Source organism: Halichoerus grypus, chromosome 3 (assembly GCF_964656455.1).
Source record: "Halichoerus grypus chromosome 3, mHalGry1.hap1.1, whole genome shotgun sequence".
Lineage (NCBI taxonomy): Eukaryota > Metazoa > Chordata > Mammalia > Carnivora > Phocidae > Halichoerus > Halichoerus grypus.
In genome coordinates this window covers 129208674-129224571 of record NC_135714.1, presented here as the reverse complement: position 1 = coordinate 129224571, position 15898 = coordinate 129208674, and the positions used below count along the sequence as shown (strand labels likewise).

Here is a 15898-nt window from a genome sequence, read left to right as displayed (position 1 = left end):
CAAAGTGTGGCGCCAGTATGGGCTTCATCATTCCTCAGGCAGAGTCCTTATGTGGAGAGTGTTTGGAAACCTTGTTTCCCTCATCCTCACATGTAGTGCTCCATCCTTCGTTCAGCCGGACCCCATACCTGCGGTTCTGTCCTACATCCTCTTCTGTTACCTTCTTGCTCCTCTCCTTTCTGCCTCCTTCTGATGCTTACAGGAGGCACATTGTACTCTCTGTGAGTCTTTTTTAAATCCTGTAAATATAGAATTACCTGTTTGAGGGCAGATGGACTCAGTGCCTACAGGCTTAATGAAGTCATACACTTAAATGAAGGTATCCTCAAATACATAGTATGTATCCTAAAATCTGCTTTTCTGCTCCCCAGCCTATGCCTGTCTACTGCTATACCTGTTGGGTAATTTCATATAACTCTTGATAGTCATAATTTTAAAAGACTTTAAGTGCTTTAGCTACCACATATATTCTTGCTCTCCAGGGGTAAAGTTTTCCAGTGGCTTTGCAAAAAATAGATATTAGCTGATGTGCACACTGCTTGCACTCCTTATATAATGGAGAAGTTATTGAATATTTGCAGTAAAAGTTTTCATGCCTACTCACTGTTGAAGTTTCTGTTCCAGTTCCCAGAGAACAAATCATGTGTTGTTAGAATGAACTCAGCTGTTTCTGTGTTCCGTCTTACATTCTTGGTCAAAGTCTTTGGCTTTAACAGAAACTCTTTAAGAACTGCCTGTTTTTGAAGGACTCGGTTAAATGAATTTTTAAAAATTTGTTTCTATTTAAAGAAGAGGATCTGGAGCCCCAAGGCAACTCCTTGCCTCAGTTCAGTAGATCTCGGCCGTGTCTATTCTTCGCTGCCAGCAAAGCCTGGTTTTATTCCCTGAAGAGGTCTCTGAACTGCAGGATGCCAGGCACAAACCAGAAGCCTAACTCCTAACCCCTAACTTGAACCCTAACCGTAAACCTAACCCTCTGGGGTCGTCTCTGACCTGCAAGATATGAGGCACATACCCTCACCCTGGTCTTACCTGACCCTAATCCTGGCCCTAGCCCTAATACTAACCCTAGATGTGAGAAAGCAAAAAGAAGATGTGGTGTATACATGCAGTGGAATATTACTCAACCATAAAAAATGAAATATTGCCATTTGCGATGAAATGGATGGAGCCAAAGAGTATTATGCTAGGTTCAGTAAGTCAGTCAGAGAAAGACAAATATATGATTTCATTCATACCTGGAATTTAAGAAAGAAAGGAAACAGACTAGCAAGGGGGAAAAACAGAGAGAGAGGCAAACCAAGAAACAGACTCTTAACTACAGAGAACACACTGATGGTTACTGGAGGGGAGGTGGTGGGGAGATGGGTGAAATAGATGATGGGGATTAAGGAATGCACTTGTGATGAGCACTGGGTGATGTATGAAAGTGTGAATCACTAATATTGTATGCCTGAAACTAATATTACACTGTAGATTAACTAACTGGAATTTGAATAAAAACTTTGAAAAATTATTTGTTTTTATTAGTAAAATGAAGGCTTTCTTAAGGCCTTTAATATATGAAATTATATTGATTAGGTTTTGCTGTTGTGTATATGTTTATTGCTTCATTGTTTCCTCCACCGTTGATTAAGTCTATTCTGCTTTAGATATTACTAAGATTTGGTGAAAAGATAGAAATGTAATGCATTTTACAAAGGGCAAAAGGAAGGGCTTTAGCCAACTTAATACCTTTGATCAAGAGATTATAAGTGAGAGATGGGTGGCTATGGCACTCTCCTTTAAAAGATACTTAAAAAAATTATTAGTGTAGAAAAATCTTGTAGCATCCTATAATCTAAATAATTTATTATTTTTATTAATAACATTTAAACCTAGCTTTTTAAAACTATCTGCCTCGATATTTTAAATAAAAAAGAGAGCTAACATTTTAGAAGTAATACCTTTTTTAGATTTTTAAAGTCAGGGTTTCAGACTGACCTAATTTCTTTCTAACTTGTTGGGAGCATCACTTAATTAATATTTTGGTCAGTTTCAGATGCTTAAAATATGTATTTGTTTTTGCGGTGAAAAATAGCAAGCTATCATCCCTTGAGGCAGTGTTATTTTAATCCCATAAAGAATGGAGAAACACAAAATCATGTTTCTCACCTTTTTTATTTCTCTGCTGCCTTTTACTAAACCCTCTGATTTTTCATATGTTTTTATTAATAGTAAGGTTTTATTTTTTATAAGAGAATATTATACTGGGACATGGACCCTTGCCCATAAGATGCTGAATTTTAATTAATACGAATTTGGTCTCATTGGAATGCTAAGGTTAAGACATCTTTCCAAATATTCATATGCATGCACACACCACTTTGTTTTTAACATATTTTGTTGCTAACTCAGCTCCAAATATGAGCTGCTTCTGGACCTTTTGAGTTTTAGTGCTGATTTTGATTGCCACATCATCAAGAAATACCAGGCACTTGTGCTATGCAGTTATGTCTTCTAGGTTTCAATACTGAATGATTCAAAATGGGTCAGGAATGATGTCAAAACAAAACCCAAAAATATTGGTCTATACTAATTGTATCTCCACTAAATAATCCACCCACTTTTACTTTGATAGGTTTATCAGGTTGTATATGGAGTCTAATTCCACTTTTCATCTTTCCCTCCTTCCTACCCTTTTGTGTATGACCTAAAATTAAAATAATTTATTAATCAGATATTGTCATTTTCTTACCCATATATATATGTTCCTTTGATTTTCAATGTCCCTAAAAGAATAGTTAATTTCAGGTTATTTTTTTTTTAATTTTTTATTGTTATGTTAATCACCATACACTACATCATTAGTTAATTTCAGGTTATTTTTAAAGTATTAGATTTGTTCATGCATTAAGGAAGTAAAAAGATTGGGGTGCCTGGGTGGCTCAGTCGTTAAGCGTCTGCCTTCAGCTCAGGTCATGATCCCAGGGTCCTGGGATAGAGCCCCGCATGGGGCTCCCTGCTCAGCGGGAAAGCCTGCTTCTCCCTCTCCCACTCCCCCTGCTTGTGTTCCCTCTCTTGCTGTCTCTCTCTCTCTCTGTCAAATAAATTAATAAAATCTTAAAAAAAAAAAGGAAGTAAAAGATAACTAAAAGTGATAGCCAGAAATGTAAGAATTAAGAGCTCTTCTCCGTAACTCTCACATTGAGAGTGTTACCAGGTATGCCTCTGAGTTCACAGCAGCAAGTGTGGGAGGCAGTGTCCTTACCACTTTCTACAGCCCACTGTCTTCTATTAATTTTGCATCATAGAACCAAGGGAAGACAAAAGTAGATTATGTGTATTGATGGGAACGAACGTATTGGAATATTTATATATTTAGTAAAAAACAAACACCATAAAGCAGGTGTTTCCAGGTAGGTGATAAACTAGTAGGTTTTGAGAAATTTTTCCCCTTCTTTTCTCCTTGAGCATTCTTTCATCTTTGGACAGAGGGCTTTTTTACTTGATGTTTGTTTCTTATTGTGTAGGTGTTAGGACTCCATATATGGACTGTGATGTAGGGAAATCTGCTTTTAATTTTTCCTTCTGTAGTATGACCTAGTGACTCTTTGGGTTTCTGCCAAACTTTCCATGTTCTTTTTTTTTTTTTTTTTTAAAGATTTTATTTATTTATTTGACAGAGAGAGACAGTGAGAGAGGGAACACAGCAGGGAGAGTGGGAGAGGGAGAAGCAGGCTTCCCGCTGAGCAAGGAGCCCGATGTGGGGCTCGATCCCAGGACCCTGGGATCATGACCTGAGCCGAAGGCAGACGCTTAACGACTGAGCCACCCAGGCGCCCCGAAACTTTCCATGTTCTGATTTCTCTTGCCAGGTAGGGTCCCAGGCCAGTCTCATGTCTGTCACAGGACTTAATACCAGGTTTTCCTTGAATGTCCATAAAGAAGTGTCCAAAGGGATGTATCAATCTTTTTAGGTAGAAGCTCTGATGCATGTAGTTTTGGAAACCAGGATGCCAGGTTTTAGAGAAGGGTGTGGGTTTTCTAGTCTTTTTTTTTTTTTTAAGAACTTCTCTCTACATTCTTTTTTTTTTTTTTTAAATATTTTATTTATTTATTCATGAGAGACAGAGAGAGAGAGGCAGAGGGAGAAGCAGGCTCCCAAGGAGCAGGGAGCCCGATGTGGGACTCCATCCCAGGACCCTGGGATCATGACCTGAGCCGAAGGCAGACGCTTAACAATCTGAGCCACCCAGGTGCCCCTTCTCTCTACATTCTTTAAAAGTCATTGTTAAATAAGGTGTAATTGGATGAGTCAGTTGTTTTAGGAAGACTTGTTCTTTACATATGATCTAAAATATTACATGGCATAGAATCTGAACATGCTGAGAGGACTTTAAAAATTGCTATAATTTAAAAAATTTGCTGTAGTTTTTTTTTTTTTTTTTTTTAATTTAAGTTTTAGCACCATTCCAATATGTGCATTGCCTGAGAAGGACTTTGTAGTCTAGTAGAGGAAATAACACACCAGAATACTTCTGATACAAGGTAAAAAGTATATGAAAGTCCTAATTTTAAGAAAAACCGAACACAAGCAGATCATAAGCTCTTCTCTTGTCTAGGCTTCTGACTAAACTATGAGTATCTTATGGGCAGGGTCCATGTCCTAGTTGATCTTGTTTCTTTGGTACTTAGCATAATACCTGGAATTGCATAAGCATTAAATTTCCTGAAAATTGAATATTTACTCTTAACAGTTAAGTGAATGATTGTGTTTTGGTCAAAAATACAGAAATAACCAGCTAATAAAACAAAATTTGAAAAATCAGTCTCTGGATGCAATTGGGATGTTTCAAACTGCAACTGCCTTATATTTGTCTAACATTTTCTTATTCCCGTCACTTTTTCCTGGCATACAATGGATACCCCTTAAGAACTGTGCTATCCTGGAACGCCTGGGTGGCTCAGTCAGTTAAGCATCTGCCTTCGGCTCAGGTCATGATCCCAGGGTTCTGGGATCGAGTCCCACATCGGGCTCCTTGCTTAGCGGGGAGCCTGCTTTCTCCCTCTGCCTGCCGCTCCCCTCCTGCTTGTGCTCTCTTTCTCTCTCTCTCTGGCAAATACGTAAATAAAATCTTAAAAAAACAAAATACTATGCTATCCCTTTTTTTGCCTTTTACCAACAAATAACTTGTAATCATAAAATTTAATCCTACTATATCGCTGTATATCCAGAAAAGAGAGGATTAGATTTTAGCCCTTTTTGTCTTTCTAGGTTTTCTGTTAAAACTCTTTCTACAGATCACTTTAGGTAGGCTGTGGATGAAATATATAACCCTAGAAAAAATATATTTTGGTTATTAATTCCTTGGTTTATTCAGTAGATGTTTATTGAACACATTCACACTTCAGATCATTAGTTTTCAACCTTTTTTGTGTTCACATTTGACGAGGTTAAAGATCCTGCTGCCCCATGTTACAGTAAATACCACCTTTCTTAGGTGCTGAGTAAACATTATGCCCTATATCTCCTCTCAAAATTAGTTGTATGTGTTCTACATCATATAAGATAACCCACTCAGATAAGTTTTTTCTGATTAATCTCACTGTATGTTATTGTATATTATACATGGTTTGAAATTTAGCACACCAGGGAAGATTTTGTGCTCCTTATTAGTTGGGAATTACCAGAGGTTTAAATATAATAAACAGACAGGTTCTAAAGATACAGTACAATGAAAATGTGTGATTAGGCTGATTGACCCCCGAAATTTCTGTTAATTGACACTTGAAGTACAGTGTTTGTTGCCAAATTAGGTGCCATGTTGGAGTCTAATGTACCATTTCTTGGGGCTCCTAGGTGGCTCAGTTGGTTGAGCTGCTGCATTCGGCTCAGGTCATGATCCCAAGCTCCTGGGATCGAGCCCCACATCGGGCTCCCTGCTGAGCAGGCAGTCTGCTTCTCCCTCTCCCTCTGCTCCTCCCCCTGGCTCGTGTGCTCTCTCGCTCTCTCGCTTTCTCTCTAATTAAATAAATAAAAAAGGTTTTATTTATTTATTTGACAGAGCGAGAGAGCACAAGCAGGGGGAACAGTAGAGGGAGAAGGAGAAGCAGGCTCCCTGCCAAGCAGGGAGCCCGATGCGGGGCTCGATCCCAGGACCCTGGGATCATGACCTGAGCCGAAGGCAGATGCTTAACCAACTGAGCCACTCAGGCGTCCCTAAAATAAATAAAATCTTTAAAAAAAATAGTAATGTACCATTTCTTAAGGCAAACCTGGCCAGTTTTCCTTCTCTTGAGTACCAGATGTTCATCAAGGTGACATTTTGTATGAAGAATATCTATTGTTAAATATTAGACCCAGACACTCTTAGCAAAGTGAGCATACAAGAAGATGTAACTGGGAATAAAGACCGGCAGAACAAAACCAGCAGCAAAATTATTTGGGGGGATTTGCTTATTAAGTAAATTGTAGGTGGGATTGCCTGTACTATTCAAATTATATTTATTTCTCTCTGTGAGTAGTATTGAGTTCACAGGAGTTCGGTGAGCACAGGATACAGTTCCACTGACTTGCACTATAAAAATGAGTAGAGAAGTTGGCAGTCTAATTAGGAAGTCAAGACATTCCTGTGTAGGGGAAAAAAACCCAGAGAAAACAAAGAATGGGAAGGGCAGGGCAACATATTCTAATTTTTAATATACTGTAGTTATTAATAGTAGAGTTGAAAGCCTCTTCCAGGATCTTTGAACACTTGTGGGATTTTTTTGTTTAATAGAGCTAAAGAAATATGAAACTCTTTAGAGCTACTGATCACCATGTCCATTTTGTGAAAAACATCATGGAAAGGGTGCCGGAAAGGAATAGAGATCTGTGTTCTCAGTAGGGATAATACAGTGATCACAGAAGCTTGTCAGTCTATTTTGTTCTCTTGGCTTTGTTATTGCTTCGGCTTGGTAGGAGATTTGGTATATGAGAAGTATGCATTGTGAATCTCAGAAGGGTTGTAAGTAGTGAATAATAATTGCAACTGAAATGCAAATGATCAATTATTTGAATTTATAAGGTTATGATAACTATAGGGTAATTCAACTGGTGTTGGCAGGATAGCCCCTGAAATTCCAGCCTCATACAGTTATGGACTAGACAAAATTGTGTATTGGAAAATAGGAAATACAAGCAACATTTTTTGAGACTCTAATATATGCCAAGCTCTGTGCTGTATATTTTATGTAGTTTTTTTTTTCATTCAATCTTAGTAACAAGTCATAAGATAGACATTAGAAAGAAAACAAAGAAAACAGTTCCAGCAAATAAGTAAGTTGGAAATATGAAAGCAGTTATCTGGCTGGCTTCAAATTCTTTATTCTTCCCACTATAGTCATGATGCCCCAGTAGGTACATCATGCATCCTATTTGCTTTTTCTCTACCTGTCCTCCTCCATATTTTTTATGCTCACAGATATGACTGTTAATAGAACTCATTTTACAGGGTACCTGGATGGCTCAGTTCGTTAAGTGGGGAATCTGTTTGTCTTCCTCTCCCTCTGCTTGCTCCCTCTGTCTTTCTCTCTCAAATAAATAAAGCTTTTTTTTTTTTTAAGATTTTATTTATTTGTCAGAGACAGAGAGAGAGAGCACAAGCAGGGGCAGCGGCAGGCAGAGGGAGAAGCAACTCCCTTTTGAGCAAGGAGCCCAACGTGGGGCTCGATCCCAGGACCCCAGGATCATGACCTGAGCTGAAGGCAGACACTTAACCAACTGAGCCACCCAGATGTCCCTAAATAAATCTTTAAAAAAAGACCAAAAAAACCTCATTTTACAAATTTATAATGGGTAGGGTGTGTTAATGAAACCTCATTTAAATATGTATTGGCTTTATTTGTTCTGAAACTGTGTAAAGATCACAGATACGATTTGCTTGCTTTGAAAAAGATTAAGTAGAAAAATTCCCAGTGTAACTTGATGTTGTATTATAGATCTTAATTACTATAATTGAGCTGTCAATGGTGATAAAAAAGTGAAATCAGAACTCCTATAACTTTTTTCCTAAAGCTTTCAGAGTATTAATAGAAATATTTTGTAGTTTTGTTAATAGTTTTTAGCTTTAGCAAAAGCCATTTGGCTGGATCTCAATTATTTTTCTTTTTTTAAGATTTTTTTATTTATTCATTTGAGACACAGAGATACAGAGAGAGAGAGCATGAGCAGTGGGAGAGGCAGAGGGAGAGGGAGAAGCAGACTCCTTGCTGAGCCAGAAGCCCAATGTGGGGCTCGATCCCAGGACCCTGGGATCATGACCTGAGCCGAAGGCAGACGCTCAACCATCTGAGCCACCCAGGCGCCCCCTCAATTATTTTTCTTTATTCCTCTTTCTCTAATTCTTAAGAAGGAATTCACCCCCTTGTATATACCCAGACTTTAAACTATGGAGGTTCATCAGAATTTTAGAACTAATGCGTAATTGTGTTCATTAATTTCAAGTAATACACTCTTCTTTTCCATTCCCTACAGTTTATCATATATGGCTCTACGTATTATGATGATGATGATATTAATTTAGGCATTATTAAAATGGCATTATAGCTCTATATTTGTCTCAGTAGCACAATATTATTTACTAACTCATACTTTCTTCTCCCATTACATAATATTACCTTATTCTACCAGGTAACATAGGATGATAAAAGTTGGACTGATACACAAGATGAAAACACAGTATTTGTCATGATAATAACATTATTGCTTTCTGTTTTGAGAAGCAAATCAGGGTTGGCCCAAGGCTTTGTTCATAAAAGTACATATAAGGTATTTTGGTTTTGGGGGTTTTTGTTTTTTGAAATGGAACAAGTCAAGAAGTTTTGCTTATTGTAGTCCTGAAATAACTATCATTTTTTTAAGTGTAGGCAATGCTTGATTTATAAACACCTGACTTAGAAAGGGTTTTTTTTTTTTTTTTCTTTCCATAGAATGAAAAAATGTTCCATCAGAGAAAGACTCATTTTTTGACCTGGTATCACCAGAGTACCACTTTTCTAAAACTGTTCTTGGTGCTAGAAATTCCTTTTACTTTTTTCTTCTCTCCTTCTCATTGCCTTTGTCCTGTTCTTTCACATCCAGCCCCCAATTTTATTCCAGTACTGCCACCATCAACTTGGCAACCAGAAATGGCAAAGTCAGCTTCTTTCACATCCATATAAATCCTATCGCTCTGTTTTGTTGCCACTAACTTAGTGGTTCTCAAGTGAGGGTGATTCTCCCCTGCCCAGTACCTGCCCAGAGGACATTTGGCAATGTCTGGAGACATTTTGGGTTGTCACAGCTGGCAGGGGGTGGGAGAAAGTATGCTTTTGGTATCCAGTAGGTAGAGGCCAGGGATGCTGCCCATCATCCTGTAATAAATAGGACAACCCCTCATCTTTAACAGATGTCAGTAGTGCTAAGGATGAGAACTTGTGTTAGCTCTATTCAAGCATCAGCTCTGTTTTCAACTCTCCTAGAGCTAAAGTTGGACACCCCTCTTCTAACCTCTTACAATACCTTGTGTGACATTTTTTTCACATTTTTTAATCTTTTATTTATTGATCTTATCAACATGACTGCATTCTTCTTGAGGGCAGAGGTTGTATATTCGTATCGGTGTCTCCTGTTTGTGGTATAATGCCAGCTACATAGTGAGAGGTCCATAGATGAATAATTGCATGCATAAATAAAGCACCCTAGACTTCTCCATTGCCTTCCTGGCACTTCCAGAAACCTCCTCTTGCTCACCTCTATCTTCCCCACCTCCACTCATTATTTATCTCATCAAATATTAGTGTGTCAGTCCTATCATCAGTATATTTAGTTCCTAAAAATGTGGATCAGCCCACAGTTTTAAGACAGAATACTGGCACTCCAGGGTTTATTCATTAATGCTTTTTTAAAGGCAGGCATGCTACGAATACCATGGTTGGTACATACAGACCAGCTATGGTCAAAATGCTTGTTCTAAGGGGATGGCCCTGATAAATTCTTACTTGCTTTTGAGACACTTTGCTGTCATATCCTTGACCCATAGATTCTTAGTGTTTAACCTGGCTGGTGATGCCTGGCATCAGCACTTACCTTTATGGCATGTTCTCACTTTGGCATGGCATTTGAGTTCCAGTCCCTTTTTACGTCTTACCATGGCTTCCTTATATGCTGTGCTCAAACCATGTTCAGCTGTCCCCCTTGCTCCTGGTCTTTTGTTGCACATGCTGCCTGTCACTCCCTGTTCAGAACCTTTCCTCCTACACATTCTTCAGTCTCCGTCAATACACATGTCACGTTTTGGAAGCCTTGCCCTAAGACCCCAAAATGGAGTGATATATACCTTCTTTACATCCATAGCACCTTTTGCCTACCCCTACATACTATTAATAGAAAGGCAGTTGCAATATTTGTCTTTCTCACTGAGAGCAGAGTCTATGCTTTCAAGGCATTCCTAGTGTCTTCTATGTATGTATATATGTAGGGATGTATGGATATACAATATTACATATTATATATGTAATAAGCATTGGTTGTATGAGAATGGATGAAACAGAATACCTCTTCCAGTCTGCAAAAATTACACAAATCTGATTAAACCTTTCTGCTAGGAAGTGGAGGTGAATCAATCCAAATGTTGAGAGCCTTTGGAGAAGGTGGTACAAAGAGATAAACTTTATGTTCACTGGCAGGTTTATCAGCTTGATCAGAGGGCTCACCTCTAGATCACATTAGCTTAGCTCTTTGTTAAGCAAATAACTTTACTGACTAGTACTTTAATGATGTGCCCATGGCTTTAATTGAGTGTTTTTACAAAGAATATATTTTTAACCGTATATTCAGTTGCCTCTGCACAGAGAAGGAACTCCAAAACCAGGTGTGATAATGATGATGGGCACTTGAAGGTATTATTCTGGTTTGTGGAAACAGTTTTCCTCACCAGAGAGAGGGGGCAGGGGAAATTATTTAAAGCTTGGAAATAAGATATTGCTTTGAAAGTTGTATAAATATTTTTTAGGGGACGCCTGGGTGGCTCACTCGGTTAAGTGTCTGCCTTCGGCTCAGGTCATGATCCTGGGGTCCTGGGATCAAGCCCCACGTTGGGCTCCCTGCTCAGCGGGAGGCGTGCTTCCCCCTCTCCCCCTGCTTGTGCTCTCTCTCTGACAAATAAATAAAATCTCTATAAATAAATATTTTTTAGACTCTGTTTCATTATGATAAATAAAACATGATCCAATTGGATTTTCTTAGGTGAGATTAGGAATGAACATTATGGTTTGCTTTGTTTTTTTTTTGACAATATCAAAACGTCATGCCTAGGAACTTTTATTTTGTTTTCTCCTACATCTGCAGAGTCTGGAGGTGACTCCAATGTGAAATTTTTTGGATTAGCTTTGTGCTTGAGGATACTTGCCTACAGATTGAACTTTGTAAAGCATCTAGAAACTTTTACCCATCCACTCAAGCATGAAGCTTCTGGACTGTAATGAGATGGTAGTACATTCACATCTGGTTCTGCCACTTACCAGCTACGTGACTGCAGGCAGAATACCTAACCTCTACACCTTATTTTCTTCATTTGTAAAAAAGATCTTGTGTTTGGCATATGTAAGAGTAAGCAGTTTTCATCATCATCTTCATTGCTGAAATCTTATTAGAAATTCGTTTCGTTACGTTAAACTCTTTTAAGATGCAATTTTCTTTCTTAAAAACACCTTAACACTAAGGCTATGTGCAAATGCGGTAGTAGACAGTGACCCAAAACACAGCCTGGAAAGGGCTTACTGTAAAAGTGTGGGAAGAAAGGATAGAAGGGGACTCTGAACAGCCAGGGAGCTCCCCCAGAGTCCCGGAGGAAGATAAGTCATCAGGAATTAGACCTGGCACTATTCTGTCTTGACCTCAGCTTTCGGTTCTTCTCTTCAGAATCTAAAGCTGTGTCCCGTAACCCTTCATTTCCCTCCTAGAAGGGTCTTTGTCACATGGCAGGAGTGGTTTTTATCTGTCCCTTAAGAGCAAAGGGCAGCAGTACTTGAAGAGCAGAAGGCAGAAGCTCCAGATGAACTCTGCCGAGGGCCAGGACATAAGTTTATACGTGTAGAATGGAGTGAAGATGCACTTTGGCAGTCCTTTGTTTTGCCAAGTGGCCTAGGCTCAGGCTCCATTGGAACAGCAGAAACCAGAGGAGAGCAAAGTAAATCTCAAAAAAAAAAAAATCTTTTAAAAACATAAATGGTTAGGCCTTCTGTGTGATATCACACCCCAGTGTGAGAACCTGTCAAGGGTTGTATGTGTTGTCAGATGCTTTGTGATGTCCCTGAAGATTACAAACATCAACAGTGATAAAGCTGCAATAACAGTAGTGTGTTATTGAACACGCACTTTTTTCCAGGCCCAGTGTAAGATGCTTTAATGGATTTTCCCTCTTACTCTTCACAACAACCTCACGAAGGAGTTAAGTTATTCCCGATTTTATACACGAGAGAATGAGAAGAGAAGCTAAATAATTTGCACGAAATCACACCAGCTAGCATGTGGAAGCACCAGGAGTACATATGAACATTTGGACTTTAGTACCAGCTCTCTGAACCACCAAGCTCTGCTGCTTCCTCCTCTGATCAGTGGTTCTGTGGCCATGTCTACTGTCCCACAGTGGCCATCCTTCCTGGAGGTTCCCAGCTAAGACATGAACCTGAGCTCATGCTAAGGGAGAACTTCCATGAGGGCTTAAGACTAGAGATGGAGGGATGCCTGGGTGGCTCAGTTGGTTAAGCGTCTGCCTTCGACTCAGGTCATGATCTCAGGGTCCGGGATCGAGCCCTGCATTGGGCTCCCTGCTCAGCGGAGAGCCCGCTTCTCCCTCTACCCTCTGCCTCCTCCCCCCTGCTCATGCTCTGTTTCTGTTTCTCTCTCTCAAATATATAAATAAAAGCTTAAAAAAAAAAAATACAGAGTGGAACCTTCACCTATAGCCTTTGCTCTGCATACAGATGGAGAAAAAGGAGTCATCATTTGCCTCCTTTTTTATTTTCCCTGCCACAGAGCCTGTTAACCTAGAAAGGAGAACTTTAAACTTTAGAGTTGGGAAAATGCTGTTTTAGACATAAGATACTGATTGGTTGGTTGGCTGGTTGGTTGCCTGTTTGGTTGCTTGGTTGGTTGGCTGGTTGGCTTATAGAGCTAGCCTAAACATGATGATGTAAATCTTGAGAATTGTAGAACCTGGGCTGACCTCAGTGAGAATTCTGTTTTGTGCCAAGGTTTCTACCACCCTCCTATCCTCCAACCCAGCTTTCTATTGAAGTGTAACATGTATGTACAAAGTAAATGGCTCAATGAATTATCACATCTACTCAGTGCCCAGAAGACCCCACATATGTGTTTCCCAGACTGCCCTACCAAAGTGCCACAAACTAGGTGACTTAAAACAACAGAAATTTATTGTCTCACAGCTCTGGAGGCTGTAGGTCTGAAAGCAAGGTGTCATCAGGGCCATGCTCCCTCTGAAATCCTAAGGGAATCCTTCCTTGCCTCTTGCTAGCTTCTGGTGGTTTGTGGACAATCTTTGGCATTCCTCAGCTTGCAGCTGCATAATTCCAGTCTCTGCCTCATTGTCATCTAGACCCTTTCCTCTGTGTCTCTCTCCTCATGGTTTTCTTTAAGGACACCAGTCATATTGGATTAGGGCACCACCCTACTCCAGTATTACTTCATCTTAACTGATTACATCTGTAATGACCCTGTTTCCATAAAAAGGTCACATTCTGAGGTACTGGGGTTAGGATTTCAATGTATCTTTTTTGGGACGGGGACATTTCGACCCAGACACCCCCATGTTCTACCCCAATCAGTTCACCTTCCTCCTTCACAAAGGTAACAGCGACTTAGGTAATATGGTAATATTTATGGTAATACTTATATTATTATTTAAATAATAACATCCCACCAGATCAATGGTAATGAGCAAGGATATAATAGATATTCAGTAACATTCTGTATGCTCTGCCTGGACATAGGCATGAAATTGTGGCTTTTTTGGCCCTGCCTGTAAGTACTGATTTTGATTCTATTAATTGCTTGACTTGAATCAACAGACACAATATTAACATGCAGAGTCTCTCCACTTTTGCACCCAGAAGTTTCTCCTACAATCTTTAGTCAACCTTTTGCATTTTAGTTCTGTTGCTCTTCTTCATGACCTTATGCTAATTTTTTCAAGTAGTTGATTATAGGAAGCCTTCAAGAACTGTTTTTATTTTTTTATTTTTATTTTTTTTTTAGGTTTTATTTATTTGTTTGAGAGGAGAGAGAGAGAGTACGAGCAGAGGGGAGGAGCAGAGGGAGAGGGAGAAGCAAACTCCTCACTGAGCGGGAAGCCAGATGTGGGGCTTAATCCCAGGACCCTGAGATCATGACCTGAGCTGAAGGCAGATGCTTAACTGACTGAGCCACCCAGGCACCCCAAGAACTGTTTTTAAAAATGAGCATTGCTGGGGGGCACCCGGGTGGTATAGTCGGTTAAGCATTCGACTCTTGGTTTTGGCTCAGGTCATGATCTCAGAGTCCTGTGATCAAGCCCTACATCAGGCTCCGCGCTCAGCGTGGAGTCTGCTTGATATTCTCTTTCTCCCTCCACACGTGCTATCTTTCCCCCCTCTCTAAAATAAATAAAATTAAAAAAATAATAATAACGGGGCGCCTGGGTGGCTCAGTCATTAAAGCGTCTGCCTTCGGCTCGGGTCATGGTCCCAGGGTTCTGGGATTGAGCCCCGCATCGGGCTCCCTGCTCCGCGGGAAGCCTGCTTCTCCCTCCCACTCCCCCTGCTTTTGTTCCCCTCCTCTCTCTCTCTGTCAAATAAATAAGTAAAATCTTAAAAAAAAAAATAACAACATTGCTGGGGCACCTGGCTGGCTCAGTCAGAAGAGCATGCAACTCTTGATCTCAGAGTTGTGAGTTTGAGCCCCATGTTGAGTGTAGAGATTACTAAGAAATAAATAAATAAAAATGAGCATTGCTTATCCAACGAACATGGCTGGATCTAGAGGGTATTATGCTAAGTGGAATAAGTCAGTCAGAGAAAGACAAATACTGTATGATTTCACTCATGTAGAACTTAAGAAACAAACGAAGAAGAGATAAACAAAAAAATGAGATTCTTAAAATACAGAGAACAAACTGGTGGCTGCCAGAAAGGAAGTAGGTGAAAGGATGAATGAAGTAGGTGAAGGGGATGCAGAGTACACTTACTGTGATGAGCACTGAGTAATGTATAGAATTGTGGTATCATTATGTTGTACACCTGATACTATAACTGTTAATTATACTTGAATTTTTTTTAAGATACCATAAAATCAGTACTGCTGAAAACACATGTTTTTATATTACAGTCCTAGTTTTATGACCTTGGAGACCTCCTGTAATGTTGTTTTTGTTTGGTCTGGCAGAATAGTATATTCTTAAAGTGTTCCTCCCATAAAATGAACTGATCTGTTACTGCATCTTCCCAAAGTTTTATCTTCTCTACCTAAGAAACAGCAAGATGATTTATATAGATTACCACAAGCATAAATTTAATAAGATCAAAAATAAGTATAAATTTTAAGAGCATTCAGGAAAAAAAGTGAAAAAATTTAAAAACAAGAAGGCTTTTTTTTTCCTAAAAAAAATCATATCATTAAAGTTTTAGGTTTGTATATTTTTTCTAAATGATTCCAAAAACAGTTAGTCTAACTAGTTTGAATAAAGGCTAAAAAAACAAACAGCCTTACAAACTGGTGGTTACAAACCTTCGCAGCTAATGGTTCGACCAGTGAGTGAACGAGGCTCAGAAGCATTTCTGCGACTTGCCCAGGGTCACACAGTCAGAGACACCCAGCACCAACCAGCCATTGAACAAAACT

General features: G+C 39.4%; 1 protein-coding gene across 5 annotated transcripts in view; it reads left to right on the top strand.

Annotated features, from left to right (window-relative positions):
- The window catches only part of SH3D19 (SH3 domain containing 19), a 176733-nt gene that overhangs the window by 104004 nt on the left and 56831 nt on the right, over nt 1–15898 (top strand). The gene's annotated exons all lie outside the window — the stretch shown is intronic.